This window comes from Myiozetetes cayanensis, unplaced genomic scaffold, assembly GCF_022539395.1.
Source record: "Myiozetetes cayanensis isolate MyiCay16 unplaced genomic scaffold, myiCay2020 scf23, whole genome shotgun sequence".
NCBI classification, from domain to species: domain Eukaryota; kingdom Metazoa; phylum Chordata; class Aves; order Passeriformes; family Tyrannidae; genus Myiozetetes; species Myiozetetes cayanensis.
In genome coordinates, this window is record NW_026087445.1 from 2,301,209 (window position 1) to 2,311,750 (window position 10,542).

A 10,542-nucleotide genomic window follows, 5' to 3' on the forward strand; every position below is an offset into this window, starting at 1 on the left:
CCCACCGCTCCTTTTTTTTCTTTTCTTTTTTTTTTTTTTTTTTTTTTCTCCTCCCCTCTCTCTCTCCGCGTGCTGAAGGAAGCCAGGAAAGTCCCGGTGGGTGGAACCAGGATAAACCCTGCTGCTGGGCTGGAGAGACTTGAAAGTTTTCCGCATGGCAGAGGGAACGTGAAACCAATGGGAGTGAAAGTGAGAAGCAAGGGGGGAGCGAGAGCGGCAGAGGCGACGGAGCCCCGCAGTTTTTTCTTTCCCTGAGAGAGGGGAAGAGGGTTTTAGGGAAGGTGAGAAGTAAGTGACCCCCAAGAAGGGCTCTAGTTCTCTGAAGTGTTGCTTCATCTCTACATTTTAGCAGAATCCACATCAGGCTGCAGGTTGCTCAATGTGCATCTTTTGCAGTAAGAAGTGAGGGGTCAGGCCTGAAGTGGGATGTTTGTCTGCTCTGGGGTTCTTCTCCAAAATCATTTTTAATTGTGCTTTCAGGGAAGTCTGCTATTGTTTCTTGAAAAAGCTGTGACTTCTTTACACTTGGAAGAAAAATACATCACGATCCTTTACTGACAGCTGCTGTCCCTGATGACAAGGGCTGCTCCTATGGGCACCCTCTGCAGCTGCTCAACGACAGGTCTGGGAAGAACAAGCTGGAAATAGCTCCTGTATCCCAGGGAAGGCTATTTCCTTGCTTGCTCCCTGCCACTCCACAGCAGCCCCCTCCTCCAGTACCATTTAGGAAGTGCTTGGCAGGACCCATCTGTGGAGATGTTGCCATTTAGACTTACCCAGCCTGTTGAAATTGGAATAGTTTCCCCAGGAAAGTTCTCTTTAGAATGGAAATTTTCCCTAGTGTCTACGTGAACATACAGTGATGTTCAGAAACTTCTCCTTTTTTTCTGTGGGTAGAGAAACAGGCTGGAAACTTGCAGATTTCTTAGTGAGAGAGCAACAAGGTTTGGTTTCCCTTACGTCCCCAAGAAAGGCGTTTCAGGTTTGGGTTATTAAAAAATAAAGTAAAAGAAAGAAAACTATTTTCTCACATCCCAGGACACCTGTAAAATATTCATAAAAATTCAGCCAGCTCTTATCACTTCAATAACACTGCTAGAAATCTTCCTGTTAAAACAGTCTGGGGTAGCTGTTGATACACGAGAGAGCTAAAAGTCATGCTCTGAGAAGAACATGTGGTTTGGTTATTGAGGGTGACTGAGGCTGCCAGCAGCAAGGATGGGATCCCTGCCAGCAGAATGGAGAGGGAATAGGCCAGGAAAAGTGTGAAAGAGTAAGCAAGAAATAGTGAAAACTAGTATGGTTTAAAAGGGAGCTGGTAAATCATAGGATAACAGAATGGCCTGGATTGGAAGGGACCTTAAAGATCACCCTGTCATGGGCAGGGACACCTTCCACCAGCCCAGGTTGCTCCAAGCCCTGTCCAATATCTGCTTGAACACTTGCAGGGATGGGGCAGCCACAGCTTCTTAGGGCAACCTGTGCCAGGGCCTCCCCACCCTCACAGGGAAGGATTTTTCTAATATCCCATCTAACCCTGCCCTCTGGCAGTGGGAAGCAATTCCCCCTTGTCCTGTCACCCTTGGAAATAGTCTCTCTCCATCTTTCTCGCATGCTCTCTTCATGTCTTGGAAGGCCATATGGGGTCACCTGGAAGCCTTTCCTTCTCCAGGCTGAACAATCCCAGCTCTCCCAGCCTTTCCTCCCAGCAGAGCTGCTCCATCCCTCTGATCCTCTTGGTGCCTCCTCTGGCCTCTCTCCAGCAGCTCCCTGTCCTTGCTGTGCTGTTCCCCAGGGCTGGGGCAGCTCTGCAGGGGGGTCTCACCTGAGGGGGCAGAGGGGCAGAATCCCCCCCTCCCCTGCTGCCCAGGCTGTGGGATCAGGACATGTTTGGAATTCTGAGCAGCCGGAACACACTGTTGGCTCATGTCCAACCTCTCTTCCGTCACACACTCTTTGATAAAGCACCAAAGGCTGTGTGCTGTAATCCAAGCCAAGCCACAGCTCTCCTTGGAGACCTCACACATGTGCCTGACCTGCTTGCCTTCTATAATTCACTATTTGTTTTCATGTAGACTGTAAAACCTTGGCGACAAGGACTAATCTCTGCTTTTACAGTACCCAGAGCCGAGTTCAGGGGTAGGTGTGGCTCCATTTATCATCAAGTAAAAAAGTTTATATTTCTGTGGAAGTGCTGTGTAGAGATGTGAATTTTTTTTTTTTTTTAACTGTTTTTCCCCACCCCCGAATCTCAGTTGTTTATTCCTGGAGAGAATACTAAAAAACTGACACTAATGTTTTGAACACGAGTGTCACAGTTAATTTTCCCTTCACTGTGAGTGCCACAAGATGCTTAATATACATCCAAGGCCTTTGCAATCAGATGGACACTGATAACTCCAATATGAACTCAGGTAAACACCCAGGAGTTTGTTTTTGTTGTGTTTTCCCAGGATTTCCAGGTGATTCAGTTCTGAGTTAAAACAGCTCATAAGAGCTTTGATTGGCCTCAGATTTCTTGCAGTGGTGTGTGAGCTGCAAACCTTTGCCTGGAAGAGGATGATCAGCCAGAGCCTTGGAGAGCAGCAGCTGAGCCCTTGAGATGAATCAGGAACAGGCTCATTCTCTGCACTCAAGCTCAGAATTTGTTCTTGAGAATCTCAAGAGAGGAGGAGAAATTTGTTTTCCTCTCCAAGAGCACAAGTGCACCTGGCAGAGAGTGAGCCTGGGACTTGCTGGGAGGTGACTTTCCCATGGTGGCTCAGCCGTGCAGTGGCCACAAGAAGCCCAGTGCTGGGCTCTACTGGGATGTTTCCCAGCCATTTTCTGGTGCAGGACAGGGAATGGTGACTTTTGGGATTCATCTTTCCCCAAAGTGGGGCTGGATCACTGCAGTCAGGGCACAGGCAGGGACAGTCCTGCTCAGCTCATGTCGTGCCGTGTCCTGTCACTCTTCATGTGTCTCCTGCTGCTCCCTGTTTGTCCCCAGCTCGGCTCTCAGCCTTCCCTGTTGTGCAAATTCTCCTGCTTTTGTCAGACATGTCCCAGCCTGTGATCTTTGAATAGTTTCTACTGATTAGAGAAATCTGCAGGGCTTCCCAGTCCCGCTCACCTCGGCAGTTCAACGAGCTTTAAAGAGGGGAGATGTTTTTTATAGACTTACATATTTGGGGCTTGGAAATGTTTTTAAAGGTGAGAAAAAGCATGAAAGGAATTAGGGAATCAAAGAAAGAGCTTGTCCCGAGGGCATGTCACCTCTGTGCTGCTGAGCTTTCCCTACTTTCTGAAGTGCTTTTTGTTCTCTCTGCATGCTTGTGCATGATGTGTGTGAGGGTTTTTTGTCTGAGGACAGGCTGAATCAGATCCATGGTGACGCTAAAGTAGAATACACAGGGATGGCATGACAGCTATTCCTGTCTTTAACATGGAAAATGCTCAGCATATTTTATCCTTATTCATTCCTTGTGTGCAACAGGTAATGATTCCTTTCAGTTCTGGGTCCCTCACTTCAGGAGAGACACTGAGGGGCTGGAGCGAGTCCAGGGAAGGGAACAGAGCTGGGGAAGGGGCTGGAGCAGCAGGAGCAGCTGAGGGAGCTGGGGGAGCTCAGCCTGGAGAAAAGGAGGCTCAGGGGGACCTTCTCACCTTTACAACTCCCTGACAGGAGGAGGGAGCCCGGGTGGGTTGGGCTCTACTCCCAGGGAACAAAGGACAGGACAAGAGCAAATGGCCTCAAGCTGCTCCAAGGGAAGTTTAGGTTGGATATCAGAGAAAAATTCACTGTGTTGAGAGTGGTTGGTCTTTTATCTGCACGATTGCAGCTGAAACCTGTGAGATTCCCCACAGGAAGACAGCACAGAGCATCCTTCAGCTGGGACAGGGGGAATCAGGGTGTGAATTTGCTCCTCTTGATCTTGTCATTTCCTTCCTCTTGGTGTTTTGTTGGGTCATCTGGAGCCTCCCTCCAGTGACATGACGTGCACAGAGGTGCAGCAGCCGGTGCTGGGCACTCTCAGCACTGGTTGTGACCTCCCAGGTTGGCATTTCATCCTTCCCCTGTGCTGCTGCTGCCTCGCTGCTGTGGCTCCTGGTTGCTGGGACACGCTTGGTGATGGTTCCCTGCTGGGTGTTTCTGTGGTCATCCTGCACCTCCAGCACTCCTGTCACTGCAGCTGAGCATCAGAGCTACACGGGGAGCAGTGGGCAATGCCACCTTCTGCCAACCCATGGCCTGGGCCAGGCAAAGGGGGCGGTGAAAGCAGGGATTGCTGGTGGTGTGGGATTCTTTACCGCTCCAGGGTCAACCCATGGACATCCAATACATTTAAGTGCTGATGGTTGTGAGAGGAAGACAGAAGGATTGGGGGGGCCTCATCTCAGCATGACTGTGCTTTGGAAGAGCAATAATGTCACCCTCTGTGCCCAGGCCTTGTGGAAGGGTTTTCTCATAGGCACGGTCAGGTGAGGAGATGTGTCAGGAGGGGCTTTTCAGGTCAGTCATTCCTCTTGCACAACTCCCGGCCACCAGCAAGCAGAAGTAGGACACCCCGTGTGGAAACATCCCCCAGCTGGACCGGGTTTGTCACCGGGCAGGAGATGGGGGAGCAGCTCCCAACGTGCCCCTTGCCATGGGGTGACAGAAGACGGGAAGGAGTGGGAGGCTGCAGGAAAAGCTTCCCCACCTCCAGCCGCCGTGTCCCTCATGTGATCTCCCACCTCTGCTGCCAAATCCTGCCCTGCCACCCGCTCCTGTCCCGTAAGAACTTCTCCCTCCCACGCACACCGAGCCGAGACGATCAGCTGGGTGGAGCTCCCGAGGTGTCAGGGAGCTGGGAGGAATGTCATGGCCCAAAGGGATGCTGCTCCCGTGTCCTTGGCGGCAGCCCGTGCCTGCGGGGGAGGCAGGGGCTGCGGGATGGGAGCCGTGCCATTGCGGGGACTCCGGGAGAGCCTTTCAGGGTAAATCCTGGTGTATCCCCTTGCGTGTGCTGTGGGAAGTCACCGTGCTTGAAAGAGTGACACAAACAGCCTGGAATTTCTTGAATTCGCAGCCTGCATGGGACACCTCACACGGTGGAGCGTTCCAAGGAAGAATTTGGGCTGCCAGGGGCAGGTTAGCTGGGCATTTTCCCATCCTTTTCAGCACGCACAAGGAAGCTGGCTCTGAAAAGCATTCTCTTCACGGTTCAGGGCTTTGTTCAGCAAATGATCCAGTGGAGCAGAGATCTTGGGTCTGCCCTGCACCAGCCTCCCTGCTCTTACGTGCCTGTCTGTCCTAGCAGCAAACCACAACTGGATGTTGCTGTGTGGACACAGAAGGGTTGCTGAGGACACACAGAGCAGCAGCAGTGGTGAGTGTTTCCACGTGGCAAACACAAACAAACGACAAAAAAAATCTGATTATACAGCGCAGTTCCTGCAGAAAGGATTTGTGGCGTAGAAGGACGGCTTTTCACGTGTCACAGCTGGGCACAGCTGGGATTTCCCTTTCCTGTTCCTTCTTTGGGAACAACACAGCCCAGGCAGTGTTCAGTGTAAGCAGTGGGATCAGGGGATCTTGCAGTTTGCTTGCTCCAGACTCCAGATTTCCTGAGCAGGGCAATGTCTCAGCTCAGGGTCGTGGCCTGCACTGCTCAGACACACTCAAAAAAGGCAGGTTTGGGAGTGATTCCCGTTTCACTTTTAACACAGACCCCCAAGTTTTAGGCAAGGCCTGTTTGTTCCACAGGCACCAAGTCTGCCAAAACCCAAAAAGCCCCCCAGGCTTTGCTGGAGAGCTGGGGCAGGATGCTGCTGGGGCCAAGTGGCACAGCTTGTGCCAGCTGGATAAACAGAGCCAGGGTGCCATTCCCATCATTCCCATGCTCCTGCTCCCCTGAGCCACAGGGAATCACCAAAGCAGTCAGGAATGCTTTCACAGGATTTGGAAGCAAAACCCAGGTGGTTTCAGCCAAAACTCAGTGAGGAAGAGTTGTTTACATGATGAAACAGGGGTTTAGGGATGTCTCTTCTTGAGGAAGTTTATCATGGAAGGTGTGTGTCAGAGGCCAGCCTTTTCCAGTGTATTTCTGATTTAGCTGCAGCCTTTCTCCAGTGCTGAAAAACCTGCTTACAAAGGAAAAGGCTCTGACATCAGACTTGGCTCAGTGGTCCAGCAAGCAGAGACATGGCTATGGAGCCACAGAGGGAACAAGTCCACAAAAGCAGAGCCCTCTGACTAAGTGCAGAGTGTATTAAAACCAGGCTCTTAACCTTTATGCTTTAGGGAACAGATGATTGTCTGGGATGAAAAGGATGTGATACAATACCCCTCTCTACCTGGGATATTGTGTCACATTCCCAAGTCACTGGGGTCACACTGAAGCTCATCCCAGGTACCAAAGCCTGGCCAAGGGCAGAGTCAGGAAAGAGAAGGTAGCACAAATTTTGCTCAGGATCTCAGTGACCTTCTGTGCATGTGGAGGGAGAACTTTGGCTTTTGAATCTGAGAGTAATTAATGACTCCCCATGAGCCAACAATTTCCTGGTATTGATTTTTCCAGTTTTATCTTGGAATACACAGTGGCATGGAATTATTCCTCATTTGCTCATCTCCTGCCACACTTCTGTTATCAAATAATTTGCCCTTCGTGCCATTCTCTAACAGATTTATGGCTCACTTTGGCAGAGCCTTTATGGATCATTTCCCATCAGGTAAATAAACAAAGACAGGGCCAGAACCCTCCACTGGCACTGATTTCAGAGCTCTCCTTCCCAGCCAGATCCAGGATGTGTGTGAGAGCAAAGACAGAGCCTTACATTGGACATGTGGTGGGCCAGGATTCCACAGCACGGACTGTGGAGTCAGGACTTGCCTCTGTTTGAGTTGGAAGGGACCTTAAAGTTCATCCAGTTCCACCCCCTGCCTTGAGCAGGGACACCTTCCACCATCCCAGGTTGCTCCAAGCCCCATCCAACCTGGCCTTGGACACTTCCAGGGATGGGGCAGCCACAGCTTCTCTGAGCAACCTGTGCCAGGGCCTCCCCACCCTCACAGGGAACAATTTCTTTCTAAAATTAATTATTTAATTAACTAAAATATTGCTAGAATTAATTAAATTAATGCTAGGAGAAGTTCTAGCACTTACTGAAAATTTAAACCAGCAAGAGAGAGAATCAAAGCCCTGCAACATTCCACCTCCCCGTTTAAGCTGTAGAATTCCTTTCTGTAATCCATTGTGGATGCTCAAGATTTTCCTGGGTTCAAGCACATACCAGATATGTGTACAGAAGAGGAGTTCTTTGTGAGACTAAATACTCAGAATTTGTGTGTCTCAGGAAAGTTCTTGGGCATTGCATTGCTGGAAGCTGAGAGAATGTTTCGAGGAAAAAAAATGTATAAGTTTGCCCAGTGCATCTCCATCTACACCAGGGCTGGGAAGATTTGGGACATGCCCATGGAAAGGCCCCAGCTGCAGGTAGGAGACAGCAGGTCGTGCTGGGACACTGCTGGAAATGACACCACCGTGGCTCCCTGATACTGGGGACTTGTCATGGCTCCAGTGGGGAAAAATAGAAGGACTTGCTGTGCCAGGCCTTGAGGCTGCAGCTGCAGAGTGCTGTGGTACAGGGGGGGATGCCCACACTGAAGGAGGCCACGCTCAGCCTGCTGCCTTCTTGATCAGTGTTATAGAACCATGGAATCACAGACTGTCCTGAGCTGGAAGGGATCCACAGGGATTATCAGTCCAGCTCCTCCCAACAATCCCACCCTGTCCCTCAGAGCGTTGTCCAAACCCTCCTGGAGCTCTGGCAGCCTTGGGGCTGTGCCCACTGCCCTGGGGAGCCTGTTCAGTGCCAACCACCCTCTGGGGGAAGAACCTTTCCCTGAGATCCACCCTGAGCCTGCCCTGACACAGCTCCAGCCATTCCCTGGGGGCTGTCCCTGCTCACAGGGAGCAGAGATCAGAGCTGCCCCTCCTGAGGAAGCTGCAGACCCTGACGAGTCTCCCCTCAGTCTCCTCTTCTCCAGGCTGAAAAGACCAAGTGACCTCAACTGCCCCTCGTGTGGCTTCCCCTCCAGGCCCTTCACCATGCAACAATTACACAGTTCCTGCTCTCAGCCTTTCATCCCACTAATGGTCCTTTCCAGAAATCATTTGAGCAACAGCTCCTTGGTTTTCCCCAGGTGAGTTTTGGCAGAAGATCGCCACGTGAGTTTTGGCAGAGGTTTCCCAGGTGAGTTTTGGCAGAGGATCCTCAGGTGGGTTTTGGGAGCTCTCTCGTGCCCTCGGCGTGGGAGCATCATCTCCTGTATCGCCTCTCCCCTCCCTCCAACACACCCTCTCTGTTGGCTGCGATTCTGAAGAACCTGCTTGCCCACACAAAACTCTTTCCCTACCTCGAATGAAATTAGGGATTAAGAAATAAATGCACTTCAGCACAGGCCAGTGAGACAGTTTGCTAAAGGTTCTGCAAACTGCTGTTCTCAGAAGCGAGATGTCTCATGAAAATTTCAGGGTTTCAGGAGGAAATACCACGGGAAAGCACTCCCAAAACTAGGTGTGAATTTCTAAAGCTCTGAAGGACATCCAGGTTTCAGAGGCAAAGCAGGCTGGAAAAGGCAAGAAGTTTGTACATGGCATTTTTTTTAGGCTGATTTTAGTGTTTCTGCCTCTCTTTCTCAGAGGCTCTGCATGAAACTGTGTGTTCTGAGAGCCTTTTCACTATTACAAAGAGATTTTACTTCTCCTGACACCAAGATTACAGACCCACCACAGGTACTTTTTTGGTGGAATGTGAAGTACAGACAAACAACTTGCAGTTTATTAATCTGACCCTGAAAAGAAGCAGGCACCAATATCAGCCAGGCTGCAGCTCTTAGAGTTTACCTTGCAGTGGGATAATTGCTTATGGTTTATTGCTTCTCCTCCTGTAAAAAAACATAACAATTTGTGAATGAAAGCAAATCTTTTACGGTGTTGGAGCCCAAAAATTGCTTTATGAAGATAAGAAACACCAGATTGTTGGGTGTACAACAAAGCACAATAAATTTTCTATGTGCTCCAAGGTTTTCTGTCTCTCCCTCTTTTTCTTGGAGAGCAATTAATAAACACTGGGAGTGTTGCCAGGCTGACAGGAGATGCTCAGCTCTGGCTGGGGGGACAGTGACCTCTCAGGGCCAGCCTTTTGCTGGGTGTGTTGATATGGATTTAGATAGAAGGGAGATTACGTTTCTCTTTAGCCAAACCAGCCTTAAATTCAACCTGTGTGACCTGGCGTGTGACTTGAGACCACTTGGCTGTTTCCAACCATCCACAAAGCTCTGAGCTTGGTTTTCATCCCTGGGAATTGCAGTGTGTAAACTCTGTTTAGTTAATATGTGATTCAGAAGGGTCCAGCCCGAGCACAGGCCGTGCAGTTCACACAGGGGACACTGTGAGGTCTCAGGAGTCCCCACGGCGAGTGGACAAGGGCTGCTCACGGCAAGTGGAGAAAACCACAACTGTGAAAACCACAGCCCAGTGGGATGAGGTGAGGTGGGTCCAGGGAGAGGAAATTACAGAGGGAGAGAGGATCTTGTTTGCACGTTGCACAAAATATTTTGTCATGGTTTCAAACGCAGAAGTGACACCAATGTGAGCAAGGAGGGACTGACTCAAACCTTCACCCACTTAAGCTTTGATGTGTTTAATGTTGACCAGATTCATGTTATAAAGTATAAACCTTCACCCACTTAAGCTTTTATGTGTTTAATGTTGACCAGATCATGTTATAAACTATAAACCTTCACCCACTTAAGCTTTGATGTGTTTAATGTTGACCAGATTCATGTTATAAACTATAACCATCTGAGAAATCTGAACAGAAATACAGTATCATCTGAGTTTTATAGAACTACCAGAAGAATCAGATTAGCTCTAGGCAGCATTTATCTTGGGTGTTCATGTGGCTTCTCCCTGTGAAGTGCTGTGACAAAATTCTCTCACCAGGCCTCTCAGCACCTGAGCCCAGAGAAGCTGTGGCTGCCCCTGGATCCCTGGAAGTGTCCAAGGCCAGGCTGGATGGGGCTTGGAGCAACCTGGGCTGGTGGAAGGTGTCCCTGCTCATGGCAGGGGGTGGAACTGGATGATCATTAAGGTCCCTTCCAACTCAAACACGTCTATGATTCTATTCTATGATTCTATGAAATGCAGGTATTATATGAACAGTTCCTGAGATCTGCTTTTCTTGAACAGATTAGGCCTAGTTTTCATGGGCTGATGCCCAAAAAAGTTGAAGAAAACTGTAGGTTCCCAGAAGGAAAAACCGGTGCCTTCCTGAGATGAACCATTTGGGCAGGAGCAAAGCTGGGAAATTCCTCCTGGTTACTCAAGGTGATATTTGTGTGGAGGGGAGTCTCCTACCAGGACAGCTACATGTTTGCAGGCACGTCTTCCAAAAGAATTGCTTAGAAATTCTTCATCTGATGTAAGATTTTGATTTGAGACTCATAATTGGAACTGTTTGGGGAACTGGGAAGAGTTGGAGGAGTTTATCAAGTGTGTTTATGAGTGTGCCTGC